This window comes from Kogia breviceps, chromosome 3, assembly GCF_026419965.1.
Source record: "Kogia breviceps isolate mKogBre1 chromosome 3, mKogBre1 haplotype 1, whole genome shotgun sequence".
Classification (NCBI taxonomy): Eukaryota; Metazoa; Chordata; class Mammalia; order Artiodactyla; family Physeteridae; genus Kogia; species Kogia breviceps.
Genome location: NC_081312.1, coordinates 62,332,995 through 62,353,133, shown reverse-complemented (window position 1 = coordinate 62,353,133; position 20,139 = coordinate 62,332,995). Strand labels below are relative to the sequence as shown.

At 36.5% G+C, this 20,139-nt stretch overlaps 1 protein-coding gene across 2 annotated transcripts in view; it reads right to left on the bottom strand.

Annotated features, from left to right (window-relative positions):
* Window positions 1-20,139, bottom strand: part of SLC25A21 (solute carrier family 25 member 21) — a 523,645-nt gene that overhangs the window by 354,100 nt on the left and 149,406 nt on the right. Inside the window, exon 1 of one of the 2 annotated variants that reach the window (XM_067030681.1) lies at window positions 12,757-12,835. The exons of the other annotated variant lie outside the window; for it this stretch is intronic. The gene's annotated coding sequence lies outside the window, so the exon portion shown is untranslated. Of the gene's footprint in view, window positions 1-12,756; window positions 12,836-20,139 lie in introns of those variants that run through there. 2 annotated transcript variants of the gene reach the window in all.

Below are 20,139 nucleotides of genomic sequence, written 5' to 3'. Positions count from 1 at the left end.
GGAGACACGACCTATGGGATACAGCAAAAGCAGTTCTAAAGGGGAAGTTTATAGCAATACAATCCTATCTTAAGAAACGGGAAACATCTCGAATAAACAACCTAACTTTTCACCTAAAGCAATTAGAGAAAGAAGAACAAAAAACCCCCAAATTTAGCAGAAGGAAAGAAATCATAAAGATCAGATCAGAAATAAATGAAAAAGAAATGAAGGAAACAATAGCAAAGATCAATAAAAGTAAAAGCTGGTTCTTTGAGAAGATAAATAAAATTGATAAACCATTAGCCAGACTCATCAAAAAAAAAAAAACGGAGAAGACTCAAATCAATAGAATTAGAAATGAAAAAGGAGAGGTAACAACTGACACTGCAGAAATACAAAAGATTATTAGAGATTACTACAAGCAACTGTATGCCAATAAAATGGACAACCTGGAAGAGATGGACAAGTTCTTAGAAATGCACAAGCTGCCGAGACTGAACCAGGAAGAAATAGAAAATATGAACAGACCAATCACAAGCACTGAAATTGAAACTGTGATTAAAAATCTTCCAACAAACAAAAGCCCAGGACCACATGGCTTCACAGGCGAATTCTATCAAACATTTAGAGAACAGCTAACACCTATCCTTCTCAAACTCTTCCAAAAGATAGCAGAGGGAGGAACACTCCCAAACTCATTCTATGAGGCCACCATCACCCTGATACCAAAACCAGACAAAGACATCACAAAGAAAGAAAACTACAGGCCAATATCACTGATGAACATAGATGCAAAAATCCTCAACAAAATACTAGCAAACAGAATCCAATAGCACATTAAAAGGATCATACACCATGATCAAGTAGGGTTTATTCCAGGAATGCAAAGATTCTTCAATATACGCAAATCAATCAACGTGATACACCATATCAACAAACTGAAGGAGAAAAACCATATGATCATCTCAATTGATGCAGAGAAAGCTTTTGACAAAATTCAACACCCATTTATGATAAAAACCCTGCAGAAAGTAGGCATAGAGGGAACTTTCCTCAACATAATAAAGGCCATATATGACAAACCCACAGCCAGCATTGTTCTCAATGGTGAAAAACTGAAACCATTTCCACTAAGATCAGGAACAAGACAAGGTTGCCCACTCTCACCACTCTTATTCAACCTAGTTTTGGAAGTTCTAGCAACAGCAATCAGAGAAAAAAAAGAAATAAAAGGAATCCAAATAGGAAAAGAAGAAGTAAAGCTGTCACTGTTTGCAGAGAACATGATACTATACATAGAGAATCCTAAAGATGGTACCAGAAATCTACTAGAGCTAATCAATGAATTTGGTAAAGTTGCAGGATACAAAATTAATGCACAGAAATCTCTGGCATTCTTATACACTAATGATGAAAAATCGGAGAGTGAAATTAAGAAAACACTCCCATTTACCATTGCAACAAAAAGAATAAAATATCTAGGAATAAACCTACCTAAGGAGACAAAAGACTTGTATGCAGAAAACTATAAGACACTGATGAAAGAAATTAAAGATGATACAAATAGGTGGAGAAATATACCATGTTCTTGGATTGGAAGAATCAACATTGTGAAAATGACTCTATTACCCAAAGCAATCTACAGCTTCAATGCAATCCCTATCAAATTACCACTGGCATTTATTACAGAACTAGAACAAAAAATTTCACAATTTGTATGGAAACACAAAAGACCCCGAATAGCCAAAACAATCTCGAGAACGAAAAATGGAGCTGGAGGAATCAGGCTCCCTGACTTCAGACTATACTACAGGGCTACAGTAATCAAGATAGTATGGTACTGGCACAAAAACAGAAATATAGATCAATGGAACAGGATAGAAAGCCCAGAGATAAACCCACACACATACGGTCACCTTATCTTTGATAAAGGAGGGAAGAATATACAGTGGAGAAAAGACAGCCTCTTCAATAAGTGGTGCTGGGAAAACTGGACAGCTACCTGTAAAAGTATGAAATTAGAACGCTCCCTAACACCACACACAAAAATAAACTCAAAATGGGTTAAAGACCTAAATGTAAGGCCAGACACTATCAAACTCTTAGAGGAAAACATAGGCAGAGCACTCTATGATATAAATCACAGCAAGATCCTTTTTGACCCATCTCCTAGAGAAATGGAAATAAAACCAAAAATAAACAAATGGGACCTAATGAAACTTAAAAGCTTTTGCACAGCAAAGGATACCATAAACAAGACGAAAAGACAACCCTCAGAGTGGGAGCAAATAGTTGCAAATGAAGCAACTGACAAAGGATTAATATCCAAAATTTATAAGCAACTCATGCAGCTCAATAACAAAAAAACAAACAACCCAATCCAAAAATGGGCAGAAGAACTAAATAGACATTTCTCCAAAGAAGATATACAGATTGCCAACAAATACATGAAAGAATGCTCAACATCATTAATCATTAGAGAAATGCAAATCAAAACTACAATGAGATATCAACTCACACTGGTCAGATTGGCCATCATCAAAAACTCTAGAAACAATAAATGCTGGAGAGGGTGTGGAGAAAAAGGAACACTCTTGCACTGCTGGTGGGAATGTAAATTGATACAGCCACTATGGAGAACAGTATGGAGGTTCCTTAAAAAACTACGAATAGAACTACCATATGACCCTGCAATCCCACTACTAGGCATATACCCTGAGAAAACCATAATTCAAAAAGAGTCATGTACCAAAATGTTTATTGCAGCTCTATTTACGATAGCCAGGACATGGAAGCAACCTAAGTGTCCATCAATAGATGAATGGATAAAGAAGATGTGGCACAAATATACAATGGAATATTACTCAGCCATAAAAAGAAATGAAACTGAGTTATTTGGAATAAGGTGGATAGACCTGGAGTCTGTCATACAGAGTGAAGTAAGTCAGAAGGAGAAAAACAAATACCGTATGCTAACACATATATATGGAATCTAAGAAAAAAAATATCATGAAGAGATTAGTGGTAGGACAGGAATAAAACACAGACCTACTAGAGCATGGACCTGAGGATATGGGGAGGGGGAAGGGTAAGCTGTGACGAAGTGAGAGAGTGGCAGGGACATATATACACTACCAAATGTAAATTAGATAGTTAGTGGGAAGCTGCCACATAGCACAGGGAGTTTACCTCTGTGCTTTGTGACCACCTAGAGGGGTGGGATAGGGAGGGTGGGAGGGAGGGTGACACAAGAGGGAGGAGATATGGGAACATATGTATATGTATAGCTGATTCACTTTGTTGTAAAGGAGAAACTAACACACTATTGTAAAACAGTTATACCCAAATAAAGATGTTAAAAAAAATTAATCTCTTGTTTTTGGTTCTCAGTTCCCATCTATAGCCAACATCGTATCTTGTTTGGTTTCTCTTATTTGTACTCTAAGAACTATGTCAATATCCATCCATTATATTTTATTAAAGAGCCATGATTGGATAGTAGAATGATACACAAAAAATTTAAAAAAAAAGTTTGTTACAAACTATGAAACATAATACAGCATCTGTTAAGAACTGAGTTAAAAAAAAAAGAATTGAGTTCACTTACCTACTTACCTAGTGATCATACATTTTAGTTTTTAAATATGGCACTTATGGATTAGATTTATTTTATGTATATTTTGTAATTTACTTTCCCCTATAAATCAATATACTGTATACCTTTCATATATATATATCTGCATGTGATTCAAAAGTTAAGACTTTTCAAAGCTATACATATAAAATCAGTACATGTGGAATTAAAGCACATTACACACAAAATGAAAAGGTCTATAGCATAAAACATGGATAGCATGTTCCATGCCTATATAAAATAAAGTATATGGCCATTGTTTCCCTAGAGTATTTTTTCCTTTTTTTTTTCTTAAAAAATAAAGCCCAGGGCTTGCCTAGTGGCACAGTGGTTGGGAGTCCGCCTGCCGATGCGGGGGGTGCGGGTTCGTGCCCCGGTCCGGGAGGATCCCACGTGCCACGGAGCAGCTGGGCCCGCGGGCCATGGCCGCTGGGCCTATGCGTCCGGAGCCTGTGCTCCTCAGCGGGAGAGACCACAGCAGTGAGAGGCCCGCATACCGCAAAAAAAAAAAAAAAAAAAAAAAAAAAAGCCCATTATCCACTTGTTGAGTAAATAACAACGCAGTTTTCTTTAAAAAAAAATACTGCTAGGTAATGGTAAATGTACTGTGATCTTGGCTTTAGCCCACCAATTATTCCAAAGATATTTAATTTTTAAAAATACCATTATATGAAATACAATGTAAACTGTTTGGATTAACATGTTTATGTTTAAATAACTGAATAACATACATAGTATCACATTTGCAAAGTGTGAGCTTTTCCCACTGTTGTCTCACTAATGATAAAGAACAGTCATTGCCCTCCTTTTCTAAACTTGTTGTAGTGTTTTCAAATGTTCATGAAAAATTTCCTGTATTAGTTTTAGCATTTTATTTTGAAGTATAATATCCCTATTTTTCTCTCCTTACCACAAATCATACCCCAATCTTAAAATATTATATATGTAAAACAGCATGCATATTCACATATTTATTAAACAACTTGCTAAAATAAGATCCCTGTGAAAAGATTTACCAAAATTGTGCAAAAGCAGGATTGACAAGAAGTGAATCTCTAGCACAGCCTTTCAACAATTTGTTATATTGGCTGGAAAAAGAAGAGAGACTGCAAAATTCCATACTGTCCAAGTTTATCAACAGTTAATTTCCTAAAACACTGTGCCAGAGTCTCAGAGAAATCTTAGCCAACATTATTTCCTTAATTCCTATATTTCCCTATATTTTAATGTTTTTAAAATTGGGATTATCTTACAAAGAACATACACATTTTATGTTAGTTCTCCTTTTAAAAAAGAAAGAACTATACTAACTTGATGTCAGATATGATAAGAGATAGAGATTCAGAATCATAGAAATATAGTAAATATCGTATTACTCACCAAGGGTAACTCTAAGGTAAGTACTTTTTAATTTGCCATTTCTTCCAGTAATACTTGCTAAAGTTACAACTCACCCTACCTAAAGTGGAGCCCTCACAATCTCCTAAAACAAAGAAACGGCATAATCCTGGAACCAATCAATTTTTTTTAACATACTTTTTTTCTACAATGGCAACTAATGCCAAGTCATTTTATCAATTACCAAAGTGAAGACACCAGAGAGTGATTTAGAGATTAGAAAAATAGATAATAGAGACCAAAACTTACTGAAAAATAATAAAGTTAAGTTGCCAAATTGCCAGTATGAATTATCTGTTGTAGAGGGGACTCTCTTATGAGATGACACGTTGTTATTCCAAGAACTGTCCATTACACTAGCTTGGACAGACTACATGCAGTACTTCCAAGAACTACTCATGCAAAAGCCTTGGCTAAAAATTACCTCTGATGGTCTGGAACTTATTTTGGTATTAAAAGGCCAGAATTTTCAGACCACTCACTATAACTTGCCCAAGAAATGTTTCTCTTGGTAAGAAAGAAAAAAAAAAAAAAAAAGCTCGTTCATCTATCTTGATTTTACTGGCACACTTTAAGGGAAAGATTAGCAATAGTTAATTCATTTGTATATTCACTCATCTTTTCAACCAAAGTATGATAGGCACATTTTAAAATATACCAAATTCCATTTAAAACCTCTACCATCTCAAAATTTCTGCATTTACTTCTGATTATTTTAAAGAATGTGTCTATATGATTGCTACTCAAACTCCCAACATCATTTCTCACTCAGCACGTGCAATTAAACCATCAGGCTGAAAGGATTGTACAGATTTTCAGACTGCCCAAAGCTGATTGCTGGAAGAGACTATCAAACCAATTGCCAGGCTACTCATTGCTCCAAATATCATTGCATGTATTCTTTGCTCCAAAACAAGAGCTTATTCTGCTTAATTACTGAACAGAATTCTAGACACTTGCATCAACTATCTTTATCCATATTTGTGTGAAAATGTTACAGGTTAGATATATAGTCATGATCCTGCTCCGTCCTTATAGAACCTGACAAAGGAGGTTGGGGTGGGGGGCAGTGGGGGAGTTTCAGCCATTGCAATATATGTGGTGCCCGAAAGCTCACACAGTCTTCTGCAGCAACTGGAACCACATCAATATAAAGGCACCTCCTCTGCCATTGTTTTTTTTTTCATTTTATATAATCCAAAGATATTTGTATAGTAAGGTAACATTTGAAAAGGAGCAATCTGCTATAGGGTTACCCAAATTGGTGTTTCTAGTGTATATAAATTAAAAATAGAAGAGTTGAAAGCAAAGCAATGGAAATCAAGCTTGAACCTTTTACATATAAACCTGATTTTTCTGTTCTGCCATTGAGTTTTAAACTATATTTTATGATGACTCACCACATCCACCCACTCTACCTGCTAGAGCAGCACCCCATAATTTTAACTAGCTGGTGTAATGCAGAGATGGTCTGACAAAGAGGTACAGCTCATCACCAATTAGCAGATGATGCTGGAGAAGGAAGAGAGGCTTTCATTAAATGCTAATGTTTTGTCCCTTCTTTAAAGTTTTTCCCTCAGAGTTTCATGTATCAATTATTTTATGGTCAAGTTAAAGGACAGTTTACAACAAAATACAATTTTATATCAAGAGGCTGCGAATATATTTTCCTGCTTCTAATACAACATCCGTGTAACCAACGGAATCCAGCAAACAAGTTCAAATGGAAGACAATCTTAGTCCGGGAAAATAATTCTTTATAGATAGAGGTGCATGGAGGTAAAATGTGTAGGAGGAACCCAGGGCCCAGGTGAAGGCATGAGTGCAGCAAGGCAAACATAAGCCTTCTCTTAGTTCTTTTCTCCCCTCCCATACCTGTTCTTGCTTCTCTCTTTCCTTTCTTAATCTCACTCCATCAGAGCCAATATATATTGATTTACCTCAATGACAGGCTTAGTGCTTTTCCTTGGAACTAAGGAATACTAAGGAATAAAGAACTTAGTTTAATGAGGAAAATCTTAATTCAGAAAAATCTGGAGAAGAAACAAAAGGAGGCTTCCATTTGTCCCTAAATGTTATCTTAGCATCACTGGTGACATCTCTGAATTAGTGTTGGTGTCTAAACATAATGAAAATCCTGACTCATTTGTTGCCCTCTAAGCAACTGCTTCCCCAAGTAAGAGCAACAACCTAGCTATAGAATGCTCAATGAAAGTATGGATAGATTGATGTCTTGACATTATCCTCTCAGTGGTCCTACTAGTTCAGGTGTTAATGCTTACAAGACAGGATAGGACAGGCAAAATCAAGGATAAATTCACATCACAGATAGCAGGAAGAGGCAGGGCTCAGGAAATATATCATAACTTTGTAAGCTTTAACAACTTAAGACATTTTGACATAGTGTGAAGAGTATCTCTAGAGCTCAAATAATTGCCTAGTCTAGGTGAATAAGAATTAAAACTTGGGGCCTCCCTGGTGGCGCAGTGGTTGAGAATCCGCCTGCCAATGCAGGGGACACAAGTTCATGCCCCGGTCCGGGAAGATCCCACATGCCGCGGAGCGGCTGGGCCCGTGAGCCATGGCCACTGAGCCTGTGCTTCCGGAGCCTGCGCTCTGCAACGGGAGAGGCCACAACAGTGTGAGGCCCGCATACCGAAAAAAAAAGAAAAAAAAAAGAATTAAAACTTGGTTTGAACATAATGGTGGGGAGAAAACTCCACTTAGAGTCAGAACATCTGGTTCAAACTTTACTCTGCCATTTATTACCTGTGACTTTGGAGACACCACCTCTCTTAGCCTTAATTTCCTTATCTGAAAATTGGGAAAATACAACTACATACAGGATAGGATTGTCAGGAGGATTTAATAAGATGAAACATGAGAAACAATAGCATAGTACTTGAAATGCAGTAGATACTCAATAAACATTTTACAAAAACAACTTTCCTTCACTGCAGCTGTGTGTAATCAATTCATAACTTAAAACCTTTTTCTGGGGGATAGGGAGAAACTTATATTCTTCCTGATATGGTCACTGCCTAGTATCTGCATTGCTTGAAATATTAGGTCTCTCTTATCTCCTTTTGTCATATGTGAAATGATTTGAGGTTCATTCATATATTTAGTGAGGACCTATTTTCTTCCTCAACAAGCTTGCAGTAAGAGAGAAATGCAAATTATTACAACCCAGGGTGTAACTGCCACAACAAGGCAGATAATGGTTCACTGTCAGCATCGGGGGAAAAGAGGAGTCCAGGAGCCTGAGGGGAGCCTGGGAGACTTTGGCAGGAAGCAGGACTTGGACTCAGGCTTAGGGATCAGGAAAGGAATCTGCCAAGCATCCGAGAGAGTGGGGAAGTCTTCCAGACAGAACCTAAAGAAAGATATCCAAACTCTAAAATATTTTTAAATGTTTAAAATGCTCCTTTTGAAGGTGCCTAAGTTCTAAATTTTCATGGGTTATGTGTCCATATTAAACCATTCATAATTGTACCCATTTTTCCCCAGTGACTCTAATTGAGATAATTTTTAAAGTAATATAGATAGTTATGTTTTTGAGATTCATGAGAACTTCTAGAGGAATAAACAGTGATGGGAATAAACTGATAAAACCACACCAAACATTCTACTTTTACATGCTTGTTGTTAACTGGGAGACAACACAGCAGATCCTTGATATTTGATGTATGGAAATGCCTACAGAGGTCCTTGGTTTTCTCTCAAATCACAGTTTCATCCAGAATTACATCACCATCATCATAGCAGCTAATACTTGCATGGTTTTTTTTTTTTTTTTTTTTTTTTTTTTTTTTTGCAGTATGCGGGCCTCTCACTGCTGTGGCCTCTCCCGCCGCGGAGCACAGGCTCCGGACGCACAGGCCCAGCGGCCACGGCTCACGGGCCCAGCCGCTCCGCGGCATGTGGGATCCTCCCGGACCAGGGCACGAACCCGCGTCCCCCGCATCGGCAGGCGGACTCCCAACCACTGCGCCACCAGGGAAGCCCTGCATGGTTTTTATGTGCTAAATACTGTCCCAAGTACTTGACAGATAGGAACCCATTTATTCCCCCAAATGGTGAGCATGTTATCATACCAAAAGTCAATGGCCTTTTCAATTTTGCTAAATAAATTCCTATTTGATGAGCAATTCTTACACTGGCTACAGCACTCCCAGAACAGATTTATAAATCATTTCTTATTTCTCTGTGGAGCATATAATAGGCTCAATTCATACACCTAAATCATGGTGAAATAAATAAACATCATTTTTCATAGGTTTTTACCTTCTCACTTCATATCATACTCACCACTTAGCTCTTAGCTTTTTTTCCTCTGGACTACTTTTCACAAATAAACCAAATCATTCATCTTCACAAGAACTACAATATAGCAATGACCAAATCAGAACAACTAAGTTGCCCTGAGACGTTCTTGCAGAGTAGTCGGCTGGGCTTACTCTGTAACCACAGTGATTTGCTCCTACCCAGTACAAGCAATCCAAGCCATGCTTCAGCAAGGTGACAAGTTAGTACCCTGTCAGGACTTTGAGACCATGCATGAAGAGTGAAATCAAGGATATTAAATCCAAAGGCCTATTATTGTGTATGATCCCTGAAGTAAGGAGACAGCATGATGTATAGACTACATAATGAGAATACAGCTGTAATATTTAGGAATAAAGTTTAAAAGCTGCTGCTATCAAATGTCTTTTTTATGTTATCTTGCTTTGTGCTTTTTACATGTAATTCATATATTTCATCGCACTTGCAATTAACCTACTAAAAGAAAACTTAAGTACTGTGACTTCTGCCTCTACCACCCTTAAAGTGAGATTAGGAAATTAGAAGCTAAAATTACATGTCTGAGTAATATCATGCCCACAAATAGTATAAACTGTACATGCAGAAAGTAGTAAATAACTCTCAATTGTCACTGAAAAGTTAACCTCAGTTTCAAGGCATTAACAGAAGTTTAATATTTTCTTTAGTTTTGATAAATATTAGTCAAATTCTGACTCTTATGTACTTCATGATTCCATCATTTAATACACTGTTTTTAGAACAGTGTCTGCATGTGTGTGGTAGCCAAATTTCCCAATTTTAATAATAGTTATTTGGCTTAAGGGACTCAATTTTCATAATAGACAAACCACTTAGGACATTCAGTGTAAAATAACTGCTCTTGAAGTTAGGGGTCACCACAAAAAATCCACAGTGCTGGACTATGTTTAACTTGTCATTCCTACTGTTGAAACGACAAAACTGATTTGATCATAAATAGTCTCCAAAGAAGGCCAGTGTACTCTGGGGACATGCCAACTTGGTCCAACCACCATGAACCTGGAACTCTTGAGAGCACAGTATCAGACTTCTTGGGGAGATAGTGGTAGAATGTAAGGCTTAGAGTAAACAACAGTTAAACTGCTTTGTAATTAAAAATATATACTCCAAGAACCCTAATAATTGGAGTAGTATTTGAAAATAATAGTTTAACAAATGTGATTTTTAAAGACTTGCCGTTCAGAGCTGCTGTTCTATGGGTGTGAAATAAAACACCAGGCTTTATCCCACTGCAATCTGAGAGGCAAGGAGCTCATTTTAACTATTTGTATGTCTGTGTTGGCTTTACAGATAAAGATCAATTCAATGGCATTTTGGAAAATTAGTTGTGTCTAATCCCCAGTGTCCTAGTCGACATTTCCTTTATTAATAGAACAGGATACACATGGCTGTGGGCGACCTCTTGCTGGTTTTGCTATGACTGTTGTAGCAGCCTGCAAAGAACAGCTACTCTATGAAGTACACTTGGTTACTCCAAGGGAAAAAATACTGCACAAGGCTCCTTGTTAACTTTCTCTATTTTAACCATCAAAGTTTCTTCAGCATTTGCAGATTTGTTTTCAAGTCTCTTAATATATAGGTAACTAAAACAGACATTAAAACATTGATTTCTAAAATGCCTTCCAAAACCTACCTTTAATAATTTGTTAATGTACAACTCCTATACACAAAAGCATAACTGGTGATTTTTGTAAAGTATTTAACCCTCCCCCCACCAACCACTCTTAAAAATTCTCATAAGTCATCCAATAACAAACAAGTAAGCAAATAGTAATTAGTTCTCCACTTCTTTCCTTTATGTTTTCCTACTACCTTCCTTCCTTCTTTGCTTCCTTCATTTTTTAACTTCTCATTTTCTTTCTCTTAAATATCTGAATTTTATTTTGCTTTTTCATTTCTATAATCGTTTCATATTTTTACATAAAACCAAAAAATGGAATAGCTAATAAACATAACAAAAGATGTTCAGCAACATGGATCACAAGAAGGTAAGGTAAAATAACACCGAGATTGCATTTTCCCCTTTCAGATTGTAAAACATAATATAAATTGACAGAGTCCAAAGTTAGGGAAATTGGCACTCTAATACATGGTTAATGGTGCCGTTCCTTTCAAGGGTGGCAGTTTCTATCTGGATTCAAAATGTGCACACCTTTTGATCCAGAAATTCTACTTTTTGAAATCTATCCTATAGAAATTGTAAAATTATGTAATGATATACATAATAACGACCATATATGTAAATTTTGTTTATAGTATAGCTATACTATCATGCAACTTTAAAAAACAGTAATGTAATTCTATACTAGATATGGAAAAATTCCCATAATTTGGTTTTAATGAAATAAACAAAACAGAATATTTATAGTATGATATTTCTTTAATTTATAAATGCTTACATGTATATTACTTTCAGATCCATATATTTAGCTGTCTACTTAAAAAATCTCTATTTAGGCACACGTCTCAAATTTAATGTCTCCAAAATTGAACTACTGATCTTTCCCCCAACACTGTCCCCTATCTTACTAAATGATACCTCTAACCATTTGTTCATTCAAGAAACCAGGGACATCTTCCTCTTTCATATTTCCCATCTCCATTCCAGTCCTAAACACTTCAAATCTGTCTACTCCCTGCTATCTCCGTTACCATTACCCTATACCTCCATCATACTTCCCCTGATTTTTACAATAGCCTCTATCTTATTTGTTGTCTTCTACTTTTGCAATTTTCTAATCCACTTTTTATACCCCTTTAAAAATTTTAGAGCATGTCACTCCATGCCTAAAACATTCCATGGAGTCATTCTGCACTTAGAGAAAATCTACTCTTTTCCTTGGCCTACGCCAACTGCATTATCTCAACACTGACTACTTCTCCAGCGAATGGCATTATTATTGCAAGAGCAATAATGATATTGTCAAATAATTCCTCACTTAGGTTTCAAAAGAACTTTTAAGAAATATGTAGTTGACCCCTGAACAGTCAAAAATCCACGTATCTTTACATTCAGCCCTCCATATCCGTGGTTCTGTGTCTGCAAATTCAACCAACAGCAGACCGCGTAGTACTGCAGTACATAATAACTGAAAATAATCCGAGTGTAAGTGGACCCACATAGCTGAAACCCATGTTGTTCAAGGGTCAACTGTAACTATCAGTAACTACTCTGAAGATAGCAGTGGGTTCATCTCAGGATCAACCTTTTGAAAGTTATCTCTTGCCCAGACTTGTGCAATTGTCTCTTTACTGGTTTCCCTGAGATGCTTGCTCCCCTCCAATCTATTCTACATACAGCATCAAAAGAGGCAATATATTCATGACATTCTTTGCTTAAAAGCCTCCAATGCTGTAGACTGACCTGATCTAGCCCCCATTTAGCTCTCCAACCTTACCTTATATGCCATCATCCCCTTGATTACTACACTTGAGGCAAGTGGCCTCTTCTCAATTGCTCAAATAGACCAATCTCTTCATCTTGGAGTTTTGTATGTGCCTCTCTGCCTGAAACATTTTTCCTTCCACATTTTATACAGCTGGCTCCTTCTTATATTTTCAGTCTCAGCTTAAATATCACTTTTTCAGAGAGTCTTTCCTTGACCAGTAAGTAGCCTACTCCTACTTTTATTTCTCATATTACCATATTCATTCCCTTTATATCACTTGACACAAATTGAAATTGTTTGTTTACTTGTCTGTCAGCTGTCTTCCCAACATTCTGGACATTCTGTGCAACACAGCCATGATAGAGGCATTGGTAGGGGGAGCTATGAGTCATGGAAGACCTCTTAGAATATGACATTAAGTCCTGAACTTAAGGGAATGTGCTAAGAAAGGAAATGAGGAAGGTTATTCCAGGTCAAGGGGACAACTGGTGATGCTGGGCAAAAGCATGTAAATGCCTAAAGACTATATTTGGGGCCAAAGGAGGAAAGTGAGGAATATGGCATTGAGGCTGAAAAGATAGGTGCAACCAGATGCTGAAGGACTAAGGAGCCTCTTCTTGTCCTATACACACTGGGGAGCCACAGGAAGCTTAAAAGAAAGACAGTGAAATATTAGATTTATGATTTAGATGCAGTAAAAGGAGAAAAGACTAGAGACTATCCTCTAAAATACAAACCTATAGCCCCAACTCTCCTCATTAACAAAATTAAGATCTGTAATACAAATCTAAAGCACGAGAGATGAAATAAGTATAGTTTTAAATTAAAGTTGAATATATAAGAAAAATTAAATGTAAATTTTTGGTATAAATTCCAATATATTTTAAAAAGTTAACTTTTTAAAAGTAATGCAGTTTGGGGAAGGTCAGCTAATTTTCCAAAGGAGCCAGTGCCAAAACTGTGCTGGATAAAAGTCAGTCAATGTAGCTAGTTTATAAAAACAGGAGCAACTTGCCCTAATTTAAAAAGAAAAAAACATTTTGAGGATTATAATCCGTGTATCACTTTGGTAAACCTTATATGGTAAGGTTGCTGGACTTACAGAAAAACAAACAATGTCAAATATTTGTACATAAACGAAAAGTCATTAAATTAAAAACAATTTAATTGGAAAATACATGAAACAGTAGTTTCCATTTAGAGATTCATCCAGTAATCTAGGGGAAAAAAACCTAGTAAATATGAAAAAAGTCAAATCACAGAGTTTAGATATGACCTGATGTGACCCCAAATTCCACTGGACATTCTGCTACAAAGTAATTAGAAATACAAAATGTACTGTTCGATTTGTTTGTACTATGTAAAATTGATTTTTTTCTTTAATACTAAAATTTGGTCCATCTGTTGGGAGGACAGAAAATGTTCTAAATATATACAAAGAGTGGAAACGCTTCATTCCACTGGCTGTATCCTGTGGTATATGCATTTTCATCAGTATGTTTGTTTTGCAGACAAAATGAATATCAGATGGTGGTTTTGAAAAAGGGCAGACCTAACATGAGGTGATTAGTTTCAAAAACAGATTTTTATTCTTGATAAATTATTACCAAATACAATCATCTGTTGATTGAGGATATAAAACAGATTGGTCATACTACAACCCACAGGTTAAATGAAAAACGGAAATAATAAGTTTATTTAACATGGTCTTGCATTAGGTTCCCAGCAGTGCAAATCTAAGGCAAATAATTAGATTTCCAATTTAAAGATATACATTGGTTAAGCCAGACATTTCCTGAGGTCATCTATTTCTCTGTTGGTTAGTGTCACTGCACTGGCAATGTGTTTAGGACATTTTCACTTAGAACTTTATATCACTACACCTTCTACATTACCCTGATCAAACCCGTATTATACTTTGATTCAGGGATAATGCAGAGAGGGCAAAGGGCTGATTGTGATGACTTCTGGCTGTAAATCAGATTCAAATACACAGTCACATAGACTTAAAGAAAATGAATGCCTTAAAAATAAATTCCAGGAGGAAAAAAAGAGAATTTACTAAGAGACCACTGGTAAACCAAACAAATCAAAACATCTTATACTAAGTAAACGGGACAACAAATACAGCACACTCAATTTCTTAAATATCCACTCTTTTCTCACGACAACCACTTAATTTTTATGGTGAAAAAGAAAAAAGTTAAAGACAACTGCTCTGATCAATAGTATAACCTGTTTTTACTGAGCATACTCCTCCTCCCTCCCCTTCCTCCTCCTCTATTTCTTCAGTAATTTACAGCTCTGCTGTGTAATGTCTCTCCAGGGAGCAAAGAATCCCATTACAGATGATTCCTCTGTGCAGACTTCAGCTCTGTAAATCAAAGGCTGAGCTCTCTAACAGATTTTAAATCCCTGCTTGAGTTAGGCTGGGACAACTTGCAAATTGGTGGGGCCGGAAGTAGGGGGAGGAAGGAGAGTTTGGTACCAGAATAAGTTCCAGGAAAAGAGCTTATAATACAACGTGTACTTTTGTTAATTTCTCCAGTAACTATTGTGCCTTGATATAGAACACAGGTGGTCCAGAAATACTAGGGATTGAAAAGGAATATCCAAAGGAGATTCTCTCCCCAGAACACTCTCAGGGGATTCTTACAAGCCCAACAGAGTGTATCAGAAACACAAGGTAAGCTGGACTAATCCCTCCTTGGAGTTAAGATTTCTAAATGGAATAGAGCACCTTAAAAAGACAGAGTGAAGTTGTATGACAAAGGTGGTGGTGGAGGATTATTTCTAAAATAAACATCTGAGAATTAGATGACTCATAGGGAATTTATTTTCCTATAAGCCTTCAGTTGCCTTTATTACTCAAAAATCCTCTAGAAATCCATTGATGAGGTGGAAGACACTCGAGAGACTGCCATTATTTTTTGTATAGTGTAGGTGTCACTTAAAGTAATGGTTAATAACTATAACAACTAGGGTGTAAAGCATAGCTATTTATATAAAAACTTACTTCAAAATAAGAATATTTTATACATATTATACCAACACTGATCACATTAGGAAATAGACTCTTGGATATTTTCATTAAAAATCCAACATGATGTGGTTTTAAACGTTCCTATTAAAAAAAAATAACACTACATTCAAGTTGAACCAAGTGTTTATTGAAATAGAACAACAGTGAGAATAGGGACAAGGAAGGCAGTTCAATATTCCAAACCAAATGGTTTCTGAAGGTCAATGCCATACAAGACCCCATCACTTCAGTTTAACAGACTCTTTTATTGTTATCAATACATAAGATAGATCTCTCCCTCTCTGCCCCACTCTCTCTCTCTCTCTCTCTCTCTCTCTTACTCTCTCATTTAATCTCTCAGCAAATCTTTTCCCAATTGGCCCTAACCAACACTTCTCCCCTTTTCTCCTCAAATTGTTTTCACTTTTTACCTTTTCCACTTAGCCATTTCTGTGACCAGCATTCCAACTGTACACCTTATTCCACTTACATTCCATTGTTACTTAATCTTGTTTGTCCTTCCTTTTGTGTTTCTCTTATTTTGTTTTTTACTGTTTTTTCCTACCACCATCATCCTAGTACCAGATCTCATCACCTCTACCCTGGATTACTATTATTTCATTCTGTCCAAACTTTTTTGCTTTGAGTTTTTATCAGATCTTCAGCTTCTGCACACATTTCCAATTAATCCTCCTAAAACGTTACTCTAATCATGAGTTAATAAAATCTGGAACCTGAGATACTTGCCTAACTTAGTTCTGTGGTGGCAGGCAACAACATTTGATTATGCCCAATTATGCTGAAATTTAATGTCATCTCTAAAGGAATAAGAAAATAATTGGATTGGGACAAATCACTTCTAGACAAACTACTCCAAGCAAATGCCTTTGTTAGTCAACATTTCCCTCCTAGCATAAAAACAATAGCATATAATTCTTGAAGTGGAAGAGGTTTTTTTTTTTTAAGTTATTTTATTTTTATTTTTTATTTTTTGGCTGCACCACACGGCTTGTGGGATCTTAGTTCCCTGACCCGGGATTGAACCTGCACCCTTGGCAGTGAAAGTACGGAGTCCTAACCACTGGACCACCAGAGAATTCCCTGGAATTTCCTGGTTTTAAAAGATAATGTAATGGAACCCTTGGTGTAGGCACGATTATCAACTTAAGGTAATTTCCTACAGGGTCCTTTTCCTTTTCCAGTATCACTTCTCCAGGTCACCATACCAGCCCTCAAACACTGCCTCTGATTGCTGTGATCACCAACAGGCTGAACACACCTCCAGCACGGTTTTGCTCCTCCGGTGAAAACCTGAGTGACATTCTATAACAATCTTTGCTTCTGTAGGCTTTCTGGAAGGGATCTCTCTGTCAATCTTTATTCCAGAAGTGTTCCAAAAGTCAACCTTTCCCTTAACATGGATTATTATCTAGGGACTTTTCTGTGCTGCCAGGAAACTTCAGACTGAACTTTTAAATAGAAGTAAAAGCCTTAGGGCACACAGTTGGGCACCCATGTGCTGCTTTAAGAATGGTGTGTTTGTTTTAAATTGGTGCTCCATCTCTAAAGTTCAAGAGGGACCTTAAAAAATCTGTTTAAAACGATCCAATTTCCCTGCACCTTTGGTCAAGAGTTCATAATTACTTCCTCTGTTAGAAGGAGCACTAACTTACCTTAACAATAGCAAAGAAATGGAAAACCAATGGATTCCCTTTTCTCCATCTATTGATTGATCAGTGAATTAACTTTCTTCTAAAACTATCTTTGCCTTTGTGCGCAAGAGCTTTAATTCTCTGCTTATTTGGCACTTACAATCTAAAATGTAAATAATGAGAATGTTCTTCCAAATATGCTGTACTCCTGCTTACACTTACTCCAAACAGTACTTCCTCGACTTGTGATTAACGATTCTCCTATGTGTGCTCTCACAGAAAAGTCTCTCCCCACCTGCATCACTAACTTACCACATTGTATTACGATGGTGACCTGGGTTTGCTTCCTCCCTGCTAGCATAGTCTATGAACTCCTGAGAGACAGGACCACGTTTTAGCCACCTTTGAATTTCAAAACACAGCATAGTAATGAACATATACGAGGTGCTCCATAAATTTATTTGCCGAATTGAACTGGATTGACAAATTGTAATTCAGGCCATGTTAATTACTGGTTAAGGCCAGGCTTCCACAAACAGAGGACAGCAGTGAAATGAAGTAATTATCCAGATCACTGAGGACAAAAAATGTGCTAATTTGGGCAAAGTAAGTAAGCAAGATTTTGCCTAACTGATCTAATCCATCATTTCATTCCAATGCTTAGCTTTGCTAATGGAAATCTGACCTCTGTGGGGCAGTCTTATTCTCTCCTGTGCTTCGTGTTATAACTGAGTCACCTGTTTTATATTGATGCTGAACATACCCTACACTTCTTGTGCACAGGACAAAAATAACATCCTAATCCCTGTCAGTGTCTCATGGGAGTGTCATTGGTTCCGAGCAGGGTCAGTTGAGGGCAGAGTGTAGATAGTTCCGTGAAACCCACAACTGAACCCACACTTTAAAGACCACATCCCACTAATATAGTGAGTCACTGGTACCTACTTTATATATCAAAGTTAGCAAGTTATATAACTAATTCAACTTTTAGCACATGGATTCTCCAAGTGAAGTCTGTATAATCCTCTAGACAAAAAGTAAGGTGGGTCTCTCAACACGTTTAACTTTGGGGATGAAGATAAATCTTTACTGGATTTGAAGGATTGTTAGAGGAAGAAAATAATGTGGCTTTTTAAACAGACCAACAGCTTTGTTACTTATACTGTATATATTTGTTGGCATCTTTCCTTTCCCAGATAGTTTGTATTTGATCTAAGCAGGAAAAGCAAAGTTACTCAAACAACTAAGCAACAGATTGAAACTGAAACACTTTTCATCTTTTGTCATTCTGTGCCTGTAATTAATTTCCTTATGTACACATGTCTAGCTTCAGAAATGGGGAAAAAGCTTTTATGTGTTTCATGAGGAAGCATAGTTTTCAGAAAACACTTTGCATTGGTAAATTTAAATCTTTCAATTTATAAGCAGTTATTTACTTTGCAAATAGCTGAAAAAAACTACACTGAAAACATAACTATTTTGACATCAACACTGTCAAACTTACAGGATTTTTTTTTTATACCCTAAAGATTTAAAAGCAGGATGAGTGCTTTTTAAAATTAGTGGCAAACAAAATATTTAATGAAAACTACAATAAGACAGAACTACACTAGTTTAGGCAGTGTAGAGAAGTAGAAAGAACTGGATGTCAGAAAAATCCTAGTTTGAATCTCATTTTGCCAGTCATAAACTTCACGACATTGGGCAAATCACTGAAACTTTCTGAACCTCACTTTGCTCATTTCTAAAACATAAATAATAGTTCCACCCTTATCTAATTCTTCAGGTTGTTTTGAGAAGATAAGATAAAGGGAAGTAATTTTAAAACTATGGAAAGCTATACAATATAAAGACATCATTTTTATTATTTTGGCATGTGGATATTGATGGTGGTGATGGTAGTAATGGCCTGACATTTGCCATCAGATGTATCGCTAATGCTCTGGTGTTAGTTATGTAACTGTCATGACAGCAAATTAATTTTGTTCAGATTCAGCCATCTGCAAGGCTGAAATATTTGTTTCAACACGAAGTGAAAACAACTTATAGTAGTTTAAATAGAGAGTAATAAACAAACACATATACTATATAGCTCTGTTAGAAAAAGACTATAGTTCATGTTTCTTCAAACTGAAGAGTCCTTTTCTTATGTGGCTTCCTCCTCACTCTTGTAGAACAAACTTGTTAGCACATATCAATCATATTTTATTAAATTGACTGTGAAAAGAATAAACTTCAGATGGAGATTTGTAGCCTTTGGCTTCCTTGATTTGCTTGTTGCAAATGCAATTTCAGCAACTCCTGTACAAGCTTCTTTTAAAAAATAAGAAAGAAAAGAAAAAGGAGAAAGAAAGAAAAAGAGTGAAAAAAGAAGTGAGATAAAGAGACTAGTGCATAAACTCAAACTGGTGTGGACAAAACCGGGTGGTAAATATCAGAACCTGCAGTGAAGGAAAGAAGCCCTAGAGAGCATGCGGTCGTTTACATTTCACCATGGGAGTCAGGAGCTATATCCCAGACATAATCCTCTATGTCTTAGATAACAGGAAAGCATCAGAGGATACCAGCACTCTTCCTAAAGACTAGACTTCCTAAATAAAGAAGCAATCTTCAACTAGCTTTTCCCCTTTGTGAAGTACTAACATCTAAGATGCAATCCATGGCTCTTTGTAAAGATTCTGTTGCACCACAGGAAATAATCTTTGTTTTTCTACATAT